Consider the following 15,705-nt stretch of genomic DNA (forward strand, 5'->3'; position numbering starts at 1 on the left):
GGGGCACACGGGAATGTAAATGAGTGAAGCCAACCAGGGAGCAATGGCGGCCATGACATATTGCGGAGGTCATGTCTCATCTACCAGCAAGAGTGGCTGCCTAGGAAAGTGCTTGCTCATTGCTTCCATGTGGGAATATGCTGGTGTTGGTGGACCTTCTCATATTTTAAGAGAAGATGCTAATCTGCACATGGTATCTACTGATACATTAATGTTGGCAGGTAGTTCACATTTAAAAATCCCTATTGCTTGGGCTAAACAAGGCTGCACATCAGATTTGGCACACAGGTAGAGAGGTTATGACGTCTAAGAAGAGGCTCAAGAAATATTTACGAAAAAAATGGATCCAGGATGCGTTTCCTCTCGGGCTCTCGCTCAATCTCTTCCTGCCTCCTGGATTGTGCCCTTTATTTAATCCCCCTTCAAAGTATGGTGTATGTTTTTCCCAGACCTTTCATGCCAGCTGCTCAGATCAATTGAGAACCCACTCTGTTCGAAGCCCTCGAGGTGAATTGATAATAAAGAAACATTATCCCTGAATTGATGGGATAACAAAGTCAGGTAGTTTATGGCAGTGGCAGATAGGAACAATAGTGTTGCAGCTATTTTTTTTTTTTTTTGAAACTAGGCTTCACATCCAGCGAGGAGCCCTATGTGGTGCTTGAACTCACGACCCTGAGGTGAGATCAAGACTTGAGCTGAGATCAGGAGTTGGACGCTTAACTGAATGAGCCACCCAGGCACCCCTCCAACCATTTTTAAAAATCTAGCTTCTTCTCTTGATACCATTGCACTTGAAGGATAATTTTAAGTTAAATTGTATGTCAATAATTGAACTGCAAGTGTTTCGCATTTTACTAGGGTGTAACTAGACTGTGGGCTCCTCAGTGGCAAGGAGTTCTGATTAAATGGGATTTATACTCAGTGCTCCTACAGATCAGGACATAGTCATGTATGTAAGTGACAATAAATCATTACCTACAAGTCGTTTAAAACTCGTCCTTGGTTCATCAGTGGTTGATTTAGTTAGGATGAGAATCCTATTAGTGCAAAATTCATATAACTATCTTGCAAAGTAGGGCTAAGGCTTTTACTTTGTCCATGTGTGCCCTGATGGATGTTAGCTGTGCCCCGTTGACTCTCTTGAATGGTTATGTTCATAAGCTGTGTCTGCACTTTAAAGTTTCTTTAAAGTGATGCAAGGTATAAAAGACATTTGGAAGAAATTTTAATGTCCAGGCCTCTTAGATTTCTGTGATTTTTTTTTCTAGTCTTTTACAATCATCTCGTTCACTATTAATTTGCAATAATGACTTTTGCCATGGTGTCTTTAAAATGTTGACGTGGCAATCACCTGTATTTTCATATAAACAACAAATCTCTTTATAAAAATTCATACTTCAGTAGTTTACACAATATGTAATTGAATTTAGTGATTATTTTTCAGAAATACAATATGTAATTGAGTTTAGTAATTATTTTTTCAGAAATAAACCAGGATAAACCAGAATAAAGAGTAGGTAACCAAATATAAGTGACTTGCGATCATCATATCACTGACCTGGTGGGAGATAAGTTTCTAGCATGCTGGAGAGACAAGGACAATAGCACTGGACATTCTCTGTGCCAGGGACATGACTCCATCTTTTGCAAAATGAATAGAAGCTATCAACTCCATCATATCAGTGAGGCAAAGCTTCAGTTAAGTCTACTAGTCAATGGATTCAGGTAGCATTTATTGGGTTCTTTGCAATAATAATATTTTTTCACCCCATTAAATGTTCAATGGCATTTCCAAGTGCATTTACTTATATTATCAGACTTTACTGGTATCCCTATGAGCGAGACCTTTTTTTCCTTTTGACAGATGAGGCAGTTTTCACACAGGTTGAAGTGACTTCCCTAAGGTCATATAGCTTGAACTTAATACGAGTGAAGGGCTAGAGCCCTAGTCCAGTCTGACCCAAGTTCAGGACTCTTTTTGCTCCTTAGTGCTATCTATCCAAACCAGGTTAAATGAACTCCAAAGACCCGTTTAGCTTTACCACGCTCTGATTCTGTGATATATTAGCAATATCCTGCTTACATCATCCATTCTACAGCTACGAGCTTCTATCCCTCTATGGCTCTGTGGCCACTGGCTTGACGTGGAGGGGAGAAGGAGATTAAGTAGAGGGGCCAATTAGTTTTGGACCGGTTGGTAAATGTTTCACAACATCTTTGAGTTTGTCCCTCTCTCCTTTGATGAATGGCTCTTGCCTCTTTTTGACAGATTGATCTTGAGTGCTGGGTGTTTTTCGCTCACCACATTAGCTGCCAGTTTTCCAGGCTATCCCCCCAGGACTGAGATGAGGTGAGAGGTAAGTTGTTTGTAAGTATGACTTGACTGAGCAGTGCAACCAGGCTGAACGTTCAGAAAGCCCTTCTGTGCTCGGAGCCTGCTTTCATGTCTTGGAAATCCTGATTTATTTCAGGACAGGGAAAATCCGCGCCGGCTTGCAGACTGGAAATTAAAATCTTAAAACTATGTACGAAAATCGAATATTCCAAATGGCCTGGTTTAAACATCACCCTGCCTCGTTGATCAAATGTAAAAGTTCTTGAAAAGAAGCAGGGGGATTTATGACTGGGTGTAGGACGGGGGAAAGGCTTGGCGAATATTTATGGGTAACTTCAAGGAGTTCCACTGACTGTACCTTAGTCTGCTTTTGTACCTTTAAGTTTCTGCTTTGGAGATTTCAAGCCTGCAAATGCTTATGGATTGAAAAATATTTTGGTTTGGCTGTATTCTGTGAACTTCTGAATTTTGGGGGGCAGGAGAGCATATGTATTTATTTGGACACATTTATCATACTGTATGCAAGTATTTATGCGTGTGTTTTTATTCCTTTCGATTTATATCTTTGATTTTCTTGAGGACAGGTCCTTTGCTTTAACTATCTCTGTGCCCCCAGACCTCATATCATTTTGGAAAGTGGGAGGTACCCCATAAATACTCTGCTGGTTCCTATTGTCTCAGTAACTTGTGTTGAGCACCTCTTTGAGCTAGGTCCTGTGCTAATGGCTACGGGAGGCAGACAGACAAATGGAGAGAGCAGGAGCTTTCAAAAAGAACTTTACTTTAAAATCTTACAAGATCATAATTGAAAAGGCAATGCGTAAAAATAGCTAGCCTTACAACTGAGCTCTTCTTTTGCGCCCTTCAGTTACCACTACGGCAGGTAGGGCCACACGTGTGGCCCATTTCATATACTTATTTAGGTATATCAGGAAGAGGCAGAGAAGGCAATTTGAGTTTTGTTCTCCTTTTGGCTGGTGAAGAACAAGATGAACACGTACAATGCTGGCTGGCGGATGGGTTGGTAACAGGAATGTAAAAAGGCCATCAGTAAACTCTAGAACAGTTACAGGTATTTCCACGTAAGTTATCTTATTTAATCCTCGTAATGTTTCATAGGATTGGCATTATTACTCAAAGGTATTAAAATACCGTTCTTCTTCTTAGAAGCCTTTCTACCGTTTCAGTCTATCAGACACTCCTCATATTCAGGAGCCCACTCCAATGACCACTCCTCTGTGATTCCTTTTCCTGGCCAGATTCACAGGCTCCTTCTTTTCTGCTCCCTTAAGGCTTTGTGTATTCCTCCAACTCGGCAGGAAGCAATGGCATCGCATGAGGAGCTCTGCTGTCTGGTGGACTGCAGGCTCCCCAAAGCTGTCACTCCCCTGTCCCACAGATAACTCTTTTACCCATCTGCTTGCTCAGCCTGGGACTCCCGGCGCCTTCCCTGCCACCTTTGCTACCTTTCCATTCCCCATCAGTGAGCCACCACGTCCTCTGCATTTACCCCTGCCCCCCCCCACCCCATGCTTCCTAACTCCTCTGGCCTGCACTGTAGTCACTGTAGTTCTTTCCAGGCTCTGGGGACAGTCCTCTTCCTCCCTAGTCTCTTGCTCCCACTCTTGTGGCTCATGTCATTGCCCTGTGGTCCAGAAACCATTCAGTAAATTCCCACTGCTGTGAAAATAAGCCCAAAGATTGGAAGGCCACTTACAGGACCCCACGTGACCCGGCTCCTCCCCCAACCCCAGCCCCCTCTTGTATCCTTACCCTCTGTTGTCAAAGAGCTTAGCCTTTTCTTTGCCAAGTGCTTTTCTTTCTCCCTTTTTTTTTTTTTTTAAGTTTATTTATTTTGAGAAAGAGAGAGAGCGTGCACTGGTAAGGGGAAGAGAGAGGAGGGGAGAGAGAGGGAATCCTAAGCAGGTTCTGCAGTGTCACTGCAGAGCCCTGCATGGGGGTTGAACTCACGAACCAGGAGATCCTGACCTGAGCCGCAATCAAAAGTCGGAAGCTTAACTGACCTAGCCAGCCAGGTGTCCTGCCAAGTGCTTTTCCGCCTCGTGCTCCTGCCTCTGCCTAGAATGGTCTCTCTGCCCAAGCTAGCTCCTGCTTGCCCTTGAGGTCTTAGCTCAAATGTGGCATGCGCGGAGCGGGCTTTACTGAGTGTCTGATTTTCAGAGGATGATATTTCTTTTCCTTTATGGCATCCTTCAGAAATTACATGTATGTGCGTATGTATTTACTTAATGTCTACCTCCTCTCCTGGAAGTCAAGACTTGTGGGGACGAGATACATCCGTTCAATTTTTTTCACTGTTACAATCCAGTACTAAGTTAGTGCCTGAGAGTATAGAGGGCATTTACTAAATATTTAATAAAAATCAACTAAATGAATAAGTGGATAAAAACAAAAGTCTTTAAATATGACTATCACAGCAGTACTATTGAATGGGCCCCTTATTTTTGTTTAGTGTCTGTATCCCGAGTAAAGGTAACCAAAACATATTTTTTAAAATTCCCACTGGGGGGGGAGGGAAGGGCACCTGGGTGGCTCAGTTGTTAAGCGTCTGATGTTGGCTCAGGTTATGATTTCACAGTATGTGGGTTCGAGCTGCACATTGGGCTTTGTGCTGACAGGTCAGAGCCTGGAGCCTGCTTTGGATTCTCTTTCTCCCTCTCTCTCTGCCCCTCCCCTGCTCTCTCTCTCTCTCTCTCTCTCTCTCAAAAATGAATAAATATTACAAAAATAAATAAAAATTCCCATTGGTTGTAAATTTCCTTTGATTCTCACCACCCGCCCGCCAAACCGCATTTGGAAGGTGCCAACTGCCCCATTTATGAGAAGCATCCATCTGAAAATATCCCACCTCCTATCCATGCACCTGTTAGTGGTCTTCCCCTGCACTTACCTGCCCCCCACCCCCATCCCAAATGGCGGCAGGGCTCTTCACTTTGGTGAGGGCTGTTGAGCAAGCCATTTTAGCCGCATTTCATAATGAGGAGACTGAGGCAAAGAGGAAATGAAATCACGTGGCTGAGCTAAACCAGGGCCCCCAAGGCATGTGTCGGAGAAGATGGATGAAATGGCCAGGGAAAGTGGAGAGGGATTCAAACCACGCGCCTCACCCAGGCTGGCGGCGAGGCCTATGGCAGGTAATCACACTCAGAATCCTGCACTTGGTTTGAAGGGCCCTGGTGTTCTGAGAAGGGAGCCCAGACCCTGCCAGCTTCGTGCCAAGAAAGAAGTTCTCACTCGGAATGTTTTCCCGACAACATTTTTTATTTGAAAGAAACCTAGCCAAATGAAAACACACGCATGGGGTTTCTTCTCGTGCGTTTCTCTGCCTGTATCTATATTTCTTTTGTATTCTTGACCACCCTGACAGTATAGTTTTTATTTTGAGGAGATTTTTAAATAATTTCCCTGTAAATCATTCATCTTCTTGTCCTGAGGTAGACTGAATTTTCACCTTTTCCAGCCAGTCTTAATGTAGCAGAAACAGTCGGAGGTGCTGCTGTGCCTTTAGGTGCTGGGGCAGAGAGCAGAGTTAGAGCAGGTGGGCTGAGCCAATAAAGTACAGCTGGGAAACCGGAAATGGCAGAGAAATTTCCCCAAGTTGCCCTGTGCTGGAGCCTGGCCATACTCTCCTGTGAAACCTGGCCAGTCTCTGGTTTCCTTCCCACTTCCCTCCTGGGCTTGAGACGCTGCTCCCATCTTGGACCTTCCTTGTTCCCTGTTGTAGTCCCTCTTTGCCCACATTGAATGCTGCCTCCCACGTAGAGGTCAGGGTCATCACTGAGCTCATTCCTGCTTCTTGCACTGGCTAAAGAGCATCAGATTTACAACGGTGCCCTCCCCCATCTCCACCGTGAGTGCTCCCTTTTGCAAGGAATGCAAGACAGAGATCTGTCTGAAGGTAAGCAAGACATCTTTCGTGGTCCTGAAAAGTCCAGGATAACTCTTTCTGACTTGCTTTCTGTTTATTTCATTGTGCCAAACATGAGTCCATGGAATCCACTTGTGACTTGAGTTCCAGATTGTCTTCCTGGAAGTTATCTCTGAGAATATCATTCAGATGACTTCTGAACACTATTTCCTAGGCCCTGAATGGCCCTCTTGAGAGTTTTCCTGCCATTACCCCTTCCCCTCAGCTCAATTCTAATTGTACCTCTTCCACCCTGGAGCCTTGTCTGAGGACATTAGGGGAAGGAGTCCATGCCCTAGCACAGCGATTTCCAGGTTCGAATTCTAAGTTATTTACCTGCTAGCTGTGCAACATAGAACTATTCGAGTCATCTGTGCCTCAGTTGTCTCATCTGTTAACATGGTAACAACATTAGTATCTATTTTGTAAGACTGTTGAGATTTACTGAGTTAAGTGGTTAGAATGGTTAAATGCTCAATATCATCCTCTTTATACAATCAAGCTAGTTCGGACTTCATAATAATCCATAGAGCTTTCGTTCACTCCTCAAGTAAATAATTTCAGGATTAGTTGGTGCTGGTCATTCTACCAGGCGCTGCTCACAACCTAGGATGCTGTGTTCACGGTATTGTACATCTGCTTCCTGTCCTTGCTCTTGGCTCTAGAGACGGTGAAGGTAGAAACTTTCTTTCTGAAGATGCCACATGGTCGTTTCCTAGGGAACGCACTATGGATTGAGTTAATTTTTTCTCTGGATTAAAGGAGTGTCATGGAGATGGGCCTGAGGGATCCCTGTTTTACCATTTGAGCATACCTGATCTCATAGGAGATATGTTCATAGCATCGTTACGATGACCATTACCACCACTGGCACCTCCTTCACTGCAACGACCACCATTATGTGCACCGTTGTCACCGTCCCTGCTGTCATTATCGCCACCATCATGGCCGTGCTGTCACTACCAACATGGCCACCATTGTCACCATGAACGTATATATAATAATGATTATAGTAATAACAAAACGAGAGAGAGAGAGAGAGAGAGAGAGAGAGAGAATCCCAAGCAGGCTGCATGCTCAGAATGGAGCCCAATGTGGGGCTCGATCCCACAACCTGGATCATGACCTGAGCCGAAATCAAGAGTCAGACACTTAACCAACTGAGCTACCCAAGTGCCCCTGGGACAGCTTTCTCCTATAACTTCAGTTCTTTCCTAGTTCTAGAAACTGTTCCCTCCTCTTTCGTCTTCTGACCTAAATAGCAGCAGCTCGGAGCTGTGGCTAGACGTTGTATGTTATCTCCTGGCACTCCCTTCAGTCCTGCTCACACCTCTGAGAGGAGTCCTGTAATTAAATACTTTTCAGTTATCTCTGAGTATGCCACCTGTTTCCTGCCTAGGCCCTGAATGATGTGATACAGTACAAAATGTAATATATAATTCCTGAAAACAGGAATGGAGGAAGAAAAAGAAGGAAAAAAAATGAAAGAAAGAAGAAAGGAGGAAAGGAAGGGGAATAAACTCAGATTTCGAATACCAAAAGAAGATCACTGTTGTAATTTTGGTGCGTTTACCTTCAGTTTTTGTTTTCTATGCGGTTTTTAATGTAGCTGTTCCTGTGGTATACCTGTATTTATGCTTCCTACTTTCTTCACTTTATTACATTCTTCTATCATTTTTTATCATTGCTTTGTTCTCATGACTATTATTTGTAATGACTGGATAATATTTTGTGGAGAGTTCTTTTATTTTTTTCCTTGGTTACAAATGATGCATTTTCCATATTTCAGTTGTACTTAAATAAATTCCCTGAAGTATGATTTTTGGGTCAAAGGAAATGAATAGTTTTTGACTTGCAATATTATTCCCAAATTTCAAATCAAGGGATTTTATTTTAGAAGTTAGTATAACTTCAGTTCTTAAAGGGGACATGTAAAACGCTTATATTTCCTTTTATAATTGGTTTTGTGTCATATGGTGTTTGCTTTCATGTAGTTTTTTCTTGGTATTTCTCCATCATTTTTTTTCGAATGTCAGATTCAGCACTAAGCTAGCTTTTATGACTTGTAAGGTAAACGTTCTTGTTTCTTACTCTAATAGTGCCTTTCCTAAATTTTTTTGCAGTCTAAATGCATGTTGGTGATATTTGGTTCACCATGGGCTTTTGTTGCATTAATTTTTATTTTTTGAAATATTGCTTTACAGTGTTATTTTTATCTTGATAACTGGGTGTTTGGGCATCCCGTTAGAGTTTGCTCCTGAGGGGAGTGTCTCACTCTTCTTACCCTCATCCTGGCCCTGGGGCTCATGTCTTATTCATTTTGGCACCTCTAGTCCTTAGCATGGAGTCAGCACCTGGAAGGCGTATGGTACCTCTTGTTTGCTTGTTGATGTGATTTATTATGCTATGTCTTACATATGGAGCATTTTGAAAGAGGAACTCTCTAGCTGATTGGCATGAATCACTTCCCTGTCCATAGAAACAGACTTTCCCATGCCCTCGGCTGCCCACTGTCTGGGTAAATGAAGCATTTCTGAAATGAAGGCTTTTGTAAATGTGCCTGAGAGCACTCTGTTTGATTATCCATTTCATTATGATTGCTTTCCCTTACACAAATACTATCTAAATATTATGGTGAGAAATAAAAACAAAACAAAAATACTGGAAGATGAAAAAGGAAAACCAACAATCCACTCTTCTTTCTCCAGGATTAAGCATGGAGCAAAAGTATAAAACAATTACAGTTTCATCTAATTGAGTGCAGCTGTGAAAATACCCTAGCACACTGGGATACCGGTGTCCCCTTCATCCCGCCCTATGAACATCTTGATATCTGGGTTTGTTCCACTTTAGCCCAAGGCAAGGTGTATGTAGGAAGAATGAAACCATGCCTACTGGTTGGGGGAAAGGGATATATCTTTTCATAATAGTCAAACTGGAGCTTAAGCCCATGGGATTCGATTATTTCGAGGTTCTGATTTCCAGAACTCCCTCATCAAGAGGAAAAGGGCCATCAGGTGTTCAAATAGACTAGTGAAGGTCAAAGCAATGGTCTGCTTTCTAGGCTTCCTCTCCTTTCTGGGGGATGGGAACTTTATGTTTGTTGGTCAGTGTGTGTCAGATACTTGAAATTTGTTGTGGTTTCACAGCACGTGGATGGCATAGTCGGTTAAGCGTCTGACTCTTGGTTTCGGCTCAGGTCATGATCTCATGGCTCATGGGATCAAGCCCTGAATCAGGCTTCACGCTGACAGTGCAGGGCCTGTTTAGGTTTCTCTCTCTGCCCCTCCCCTGCTCGTGCTCCTTCTCTCTTAAAAAAAATAAGTAAACTTAAAAAAAATTGTTGTGATTTCATTTTATCCTTGGAAATATGTGTTTTATCTGCATTCTGTAGATGAAGAGATAAGGCTTTAGACTGGTTGATGGCTGAAGGCTAAATACCTTCTCAAATGAATGGTGTGGAATTTGGGATTTGGACCTGCATGGCTTGACTCTGAAGTCCATGATTTTTCTATGACATTATGCTCCATAACCCACTATTATCCACAGGGCCCCTTGGAATCCAGCCTCTCTACCTTTTCCCCATACTTTTGTCTCTTACCCACATTCTAAAACTCCAACTTCCCCTCTACTGGTATGCTCTCAGCTGCCCCATTCTCTTTGCTCGTCATCGGCCTCTCTCAGCAGTGGCCTCCCTTCTAGTCTGAGATTCTGTTTTATAGCCATGGATATTTAAGACAGAGAGATATTACCAGAAAGAACCTCTACAAAGGGAGAAGCACATTAATCTTGTTTTTTCATAATATCCCAGCACTCTAGAAGAGTACTTGGTAAATAAGGTGCCAAATAACAATGCACTAAATATACCAATTTTCAAAAACACACAAGGACCTTGAATCTTCAAATTTTATTTATTTAAAAAAAAGTTTTTTAAGTTTATTTATTTTAAGAGAAAGAATGAGAGTGCAAGTAGGAAAGAGGCAGAGAGAGAGAATCCCAGGCAGAATTTGTGCTGTTAGTGAGGAGCCCAACACGGGTCTCCATCTCATAAACTGTGAGATCATGACCTGAGCCGAAATCAAGAGTCTGATGCTTAATCAACCCCAGGTGCCCCTAAAATTTTATTTGATGAATCATTATATCAATATCATAAATTACATTTTTACTATAATGCTTGTAAGTGTTTTCTTAGATTCTGATGGTATATTAGTTAATAGAGTCTTGGTTTTTCAACTGCTACAGTGTTTCTTTAAAAAATACAATAGGGTCACCTGGGTGGCTCAGTCAGTTGAACGTTTGACTCGACTTCAGCTCAGGTCATGATCCCAATGTTGTGGGATCAAGCTGTGCATTAGGCTCTGCTCTGAGTGTGGAACCTGCTTGGAATTCTCTCTCTCTCTCTCTCTCTCTCTCTCTCTCTCTCTCTCTCTCAAAAAATTTTTAAAATACAATAAAAAGTTAAAAATACCATATTATCCAATAATTCCAACTCTGGGTATTTATCTGAAGGAAATGTAAAAGCTAACTGAGAAAGATACCTGCAATTCCATGTTCACTGCAGCATTATTCATAATAGCCAAGACATGGAAACAACCCAAGTGTCCCGTGACAGGTGAATGGATAAAGAAAATGTGGTACATATGTGTGTGTACACACATACACACACACACACACACACACACACACACACCATAGAATACTGTTCAGCCATAAAAAAGAAACTCCTGCCATTTGCAACAACATGGAGTGACCTTGAGGGCATTATGCTAAGTGAAATAAGTCAGATAGAGGGAGACAAATACTATGTTTATATGTAGAATCTAAATAATCCCCTCCCCCAAACAAACACACAAAACCCCTGAGATCATAGGTACAGAGAATAGATTGGTGGTTACCAGAGGTGGGAGGTGGAGGGTAGACAAAAGGTAAAGGGGGTCAAAAGGTAGAAACTTCTAGGTATAAAATAAGTAAGTCCTGCGGTTGTAGTGTTCAACTTAGTGACTATAGTTAATAATGCTGTATTGAATATTTGGAAATTGCTGAGATCTTAAAAGTTCTTACCATAAGAACAAAAATGTGTAATTATGTATAGTGATAGATGTTACCGTGACTTATTGTGGTGATCATTTCACAATATATACATATATTGAATCATTATGTTGTATACCTGAAACTTCTATAATGTATGTCATCTACATCTCAATGAAAGAAAGAAGACCCTTCCTGATGGGATTATGGGTAAAGGCAGCAGCCACCTGGGGTGACTGTGATAAAGGCACTGTTACACCCACAAAGCAGTGCTCGTTCCATAAGAGCACCGGAGGACCCCTATTTGGCCTCTACTGAAAGCAGTTCTGGGAGATCATAGTAAGCAAACGAGTTTGTGGGGGAAATGATAGAGAAGCAAACTTCTGCTTACTGTGAGAAAGAACTTTGCAGCAACTAGAGCTTGCCCAAAGATGGAATGGGCCAATATAGAGAGCATTGAGCTTCCTGTCTTCAAAATTATTTAAGGAAAGCCCACATAGACATTTGTTAGGATACCTAGAGTCCCTAGCTCATGGGTTCAAAGAATCCCCTCACCCCCAAAATACAAAAAAAAGTAGACAGGTGGAGAAAGAAAACTTTAAAAAAATGTTTATTTGTTTAGAGACAGAGAGAGACAGAGAGAGAGAGAGAATGTACACAAGCAGGGGGAGAGGCAGAGAGAGAGAGAATCCTAAGCAGGCTCTGTGCTGTTAGCATGCAGCTGGACACATGGGGCTCAATCTCACAAACTGTGAGATCATGACCTGAGCTGGTCAAGAGTCAGATGCTTAACTGATTGTTTAAAAAGGATTGGTCCCGTGGATCTTGTCTCTATTGGGACTTAGCATCTGTGTGAGGTCTGGCATGGACCACTGAGTCTAAAGCTCTGAATTTGGAATCAGAAGTCCTGGATTCTTCACAAAACACTGGCCAGCTGTTTGACCTTGGACAAGTCCCTGAGCCTGACTTTTCTCTTACTTTAAAATGAGATAATTGAGACACCTGAAGAATATCCCAGGTTTCTTTGAACTGTAAAATTGTTCATCTGTGGTAGTGTGTGCTTATAATTAGGGAGAATTGATACTCTCAGAGAGGGTCTGTATCAGCTTTGGGAGATAATAATGTAAAACAGCCTCCTGCCAATGGATTCCCTTTACACACATCTCAGAGCCAGGTCAGTGGTGGTGGTGGCTATTCCCATCTCTTCATGCCCGAGAGATTCCTTGAACAGAGCCTTGCGTCTTCTGTCCTAGGGACATGTTTGTGTGGAAGCGTGACTTGTGGGCTTTGAACCAAGCCCAAAGGAATGTTTCAGGTTTGCTCTTGGCAAAGTCCTTCTTTCCTTGCTCCCTAATGAAGGATTGGAAGGCTAAGAGAGGCCTCACGTGGCTCTTCTTGGCTGTTGCCTCCCTCTTTAAACAATGGCTGGATGCGTTCTGTAGGAAGAAAAGGAAACATATGGATTGAATTTCCCCCAAGTGCACTGTGGCCCGGGAGTAGATTGGAGGCCGGGTGTGGGGGTGAGCAGAGAGGAAGGCTTTGGCACAGCACACCGGGGAACTTTGTGAAACCTGGGTCCCATGAGAAGTGGTGGGGTGGGGACAGGGGGTCAATAACTAGCTGTGGCCAGGTGTGCTCCAAACTGGCTGTAGTGGGACAGCCCTTTATCGGGGACCTTGGGAAATGGAGGAGTAAGTGGAATGATATTATAATGGGAAAAGGGGCAGGTGTGGTTGTCAAGTCAGGCAGAGGCATCCAAAGTTTCTGGAGAGTCCTTAAGGGTCTGAATGTCGAGGGATCCTTCCTGAGGAAGCCAGGTCTGGCTGTATCCCATGCCTTGTACAATGGGATTGAATGTTTGGAATTTAGTTAAGTTTAATCAGAAAAGCATTAGACAATGTGTGTGAATCCTACATCCCTTGCCAAATTACTTAGGACTTATCAAATGGAGAGTCATGATGGGGCCTCTCTCGTTGGCATTGTAGATACATTTGCAGATGGCAGGTTGGACAGCAAGAAGGGGAGAATTTGGGTCGTTGAAGAGTTAGAAGTGCATCTTTGTGCTTTTGTACATGTTGTGCTTCCATTTATAAAGACCTCTCATCCTTCTCTATCTTTGCAACCAATCATGCCTGCCCCTTCCATGCCTGAGCTTCCTGCCATGGTACCCACACTAGCAAGATTATGATCCCCAGGATGGACAAGACATGTAAAGCTCCCTTGCCACGTGAACACGAGGTTTGGGAATAATCTCTACCTTTACATGTGCATTCCTTATTCCAGATACCCATAAGCACGGTGTTATGCTCTCTCTCTCTCTCTTTTAATACTTGAAGTTTAGTTATTTTGAGAGAGAGAGAAAGACAGAAAATCCCAAGTGGGCTCTGTGCTAACATGAACTCATGAACCATGAAATCATGACCTGATCTGAAATCAACAGTTGGACACTAAACCCACTGAGCCACCCAGGCGGCCTCTTGATTCTGAGCCTGGGTGCTTGTTTCTGTCCTACTGGTTGAGAGTGAAATTCTAAAAACTGAGTAGTTGTCTGTTGGCCTGATGCTGTCTCAGTACTCATCACTCCTTTCTCATGGGGAACCTTATGCCTGACTTCTGTCATCTATTTTATTTTATTATTTTATTAAAAATGTTTATTTATTTTGAGAGTGAGAGAGAGTGGGAGGGGGCAGAGAGAGAGAGAGAGATGAAAGAGAGAATTCCAAGCAGGCTCCACACTGTCAGCATGGAGCCTGACACAGGGCTCAAACTCACGAACCGAGAGATCATGACCTGATCCAAGATCAAGAGTTAGACGCTTAACCAACTGATCCACCAGGTGCCCCCATCATCATTTTTAGAATGAACCTTTTTAGTCTACATGTGGCACCAAGAGCACTAAATGCCCTGAAACCTGAATGATAGACCTCACCTCACTTCTTTGTATTCAGATTCTCCTTGGTCTTAGACTAGATTATAGTGAATCTTCCCCATCTTCCTTGGACTTGGTTTTTAATTCGCAGTTCTAATGGAGAAGAAGCTGACTCTGTTGGCCATGGTCTTCTTCCTCAGCTCCTAACTTTGTTTTGGTCTGGCTTCATTCCTTCTCAGTGAAGAGAGTGCCCAACGTACCATGTCATCAATGAACTCATCTTTGAGACTTACTAATATTACTTGTTCTGTGAAGTCTGTGCTTCCTCATTAGCAAAAACTTGGTGGCTTCATTTCATGTGCTTCATATATCTATTCTGCATTTATTATATTGTATTATAATTACCTGTGAACTTCACAGGGCAGTGACTAGGTATACTTGAAAATTGAATGATTTTAGTGAAACAGTCTTATTTTCATTTCTTCTTATCTATTAGAGTATATGGCAAGACAGAGGAACTCAAAAAGTTTCTTGAGTGGATGAAATATTTAGTTCAGTGCCCTACACTTCCAGATGAGAAAACTGACTCTCAAAGAAGTTCAATGACTTAAACAGACCCTCAGTGAAATCTTTGAGGACAAAGACCATGTCTGATTTATCTTTGCACTTCCGATGCCCAGCCCAGCTTCTGGCACACATTAGACAGTCAATGTATATGTGTCATATTGAGTTAGAAAAGAATCCCGGAGACCACAAATCTAGTTAGTGGCAAGGTTAGGGCTGTAAACAAGTATCCTGACTTTTAAACCCTTGGCCTATAGTCAGATTAAATGAAAGCAAAGATGCTCAAGGTATATGTATATGTATATGTATATGTATATGTATATGTATATGTATATGTATATGTATATGTATACACACACACACACACACATACATTTTTTTTTAAAGGTGACATGACACATCTCTTAAATTTTAGTCTTGGCAGATAGCTCTTATCTATTTTTCCTTTTTACCGGATATCCTTCTTTATTGTCCTGTCCAAATCATGCAACACTTAAAATATGTGGTTGGCTTAACACTGAGAAAACCACTTCCTTTCTTTCTGATAAATATTCCAGATTTTGAAAAATATCAAGCCTACAAGGAGATTTATTCAAGAGAGGGCATATACAAAGAGTAAAGGTTTCTCATGTCTCCTGGGTGATTATTTTTGAAAGTACTAGATGTACACAGTTGCTGAGAAATGCCTCAGGTGAGCAGAGTTAAACGCCGTGGTGAGAGGTGCTGGCCTAGCAATGAACCATCAAAAAGCAAGCATGGATTATTTTGCTATATCTCCTCCTGTACACCAGAGGGCTCTGTGCAAATTGTGGCTGCCTGTTTTCTTCCTGTAGATCGAAGGGCTAGTTAAGAGACTGTCAGTCTTTTCCTGTAAAGGACCAGTAACTGTCTTAGGCTTTGCCAGCCACGTGATCTAGGTTGTACGGCTCAACTCTGCTGTGTGAAAATAGCCATAGGCCCTGTGTAAATGAATAAGCC

General features: G+C 42.4%; 1 long non-coding RNA gene across 5 annotated transcripts in view; it reads left to right on the forward strand.

The window, feature by feature from the left end:
- The first annotated feature begins 1,818 nt into the window (after window positions 1–1,818).
- Window positions 1,819–15,705, forward strand: part of LOC131504681 (uncharacterized) — a 247,012-nt gene continuing 233,125 nt past the window's right edge. For 3 of the 5 annotated variants that reach the window (XR_009258108.1, XR_009258109.1, XR_009258110.1), the window contains exon 1: window positions 1,819–2,360. This is a non-coding gene — a long non-coding RNA (uncharacterized LOC131504681). The remainder of the gene's footprint in view (window positions 2,361–15,705) is intronic. The other 2 variants (XR_009258107.1, XR_009258111.1) reach the window with 2 other exon arrangements.

Source organism: Neofelis nebulosa, chromosome 2 (assembly GCF_028018385.1).
Source record: "Neofelis nebulosa isolate mNeoNeb1 chromosome 2, mNeoNeb1.pri, whole genome shotgun sequence".
Taxonomy (NCBI): Eukaryota; Metazoa; Chordata; class Mammalia; order Carnivora; family Felidae; genus Neofelis; species Neofelis nebulosa.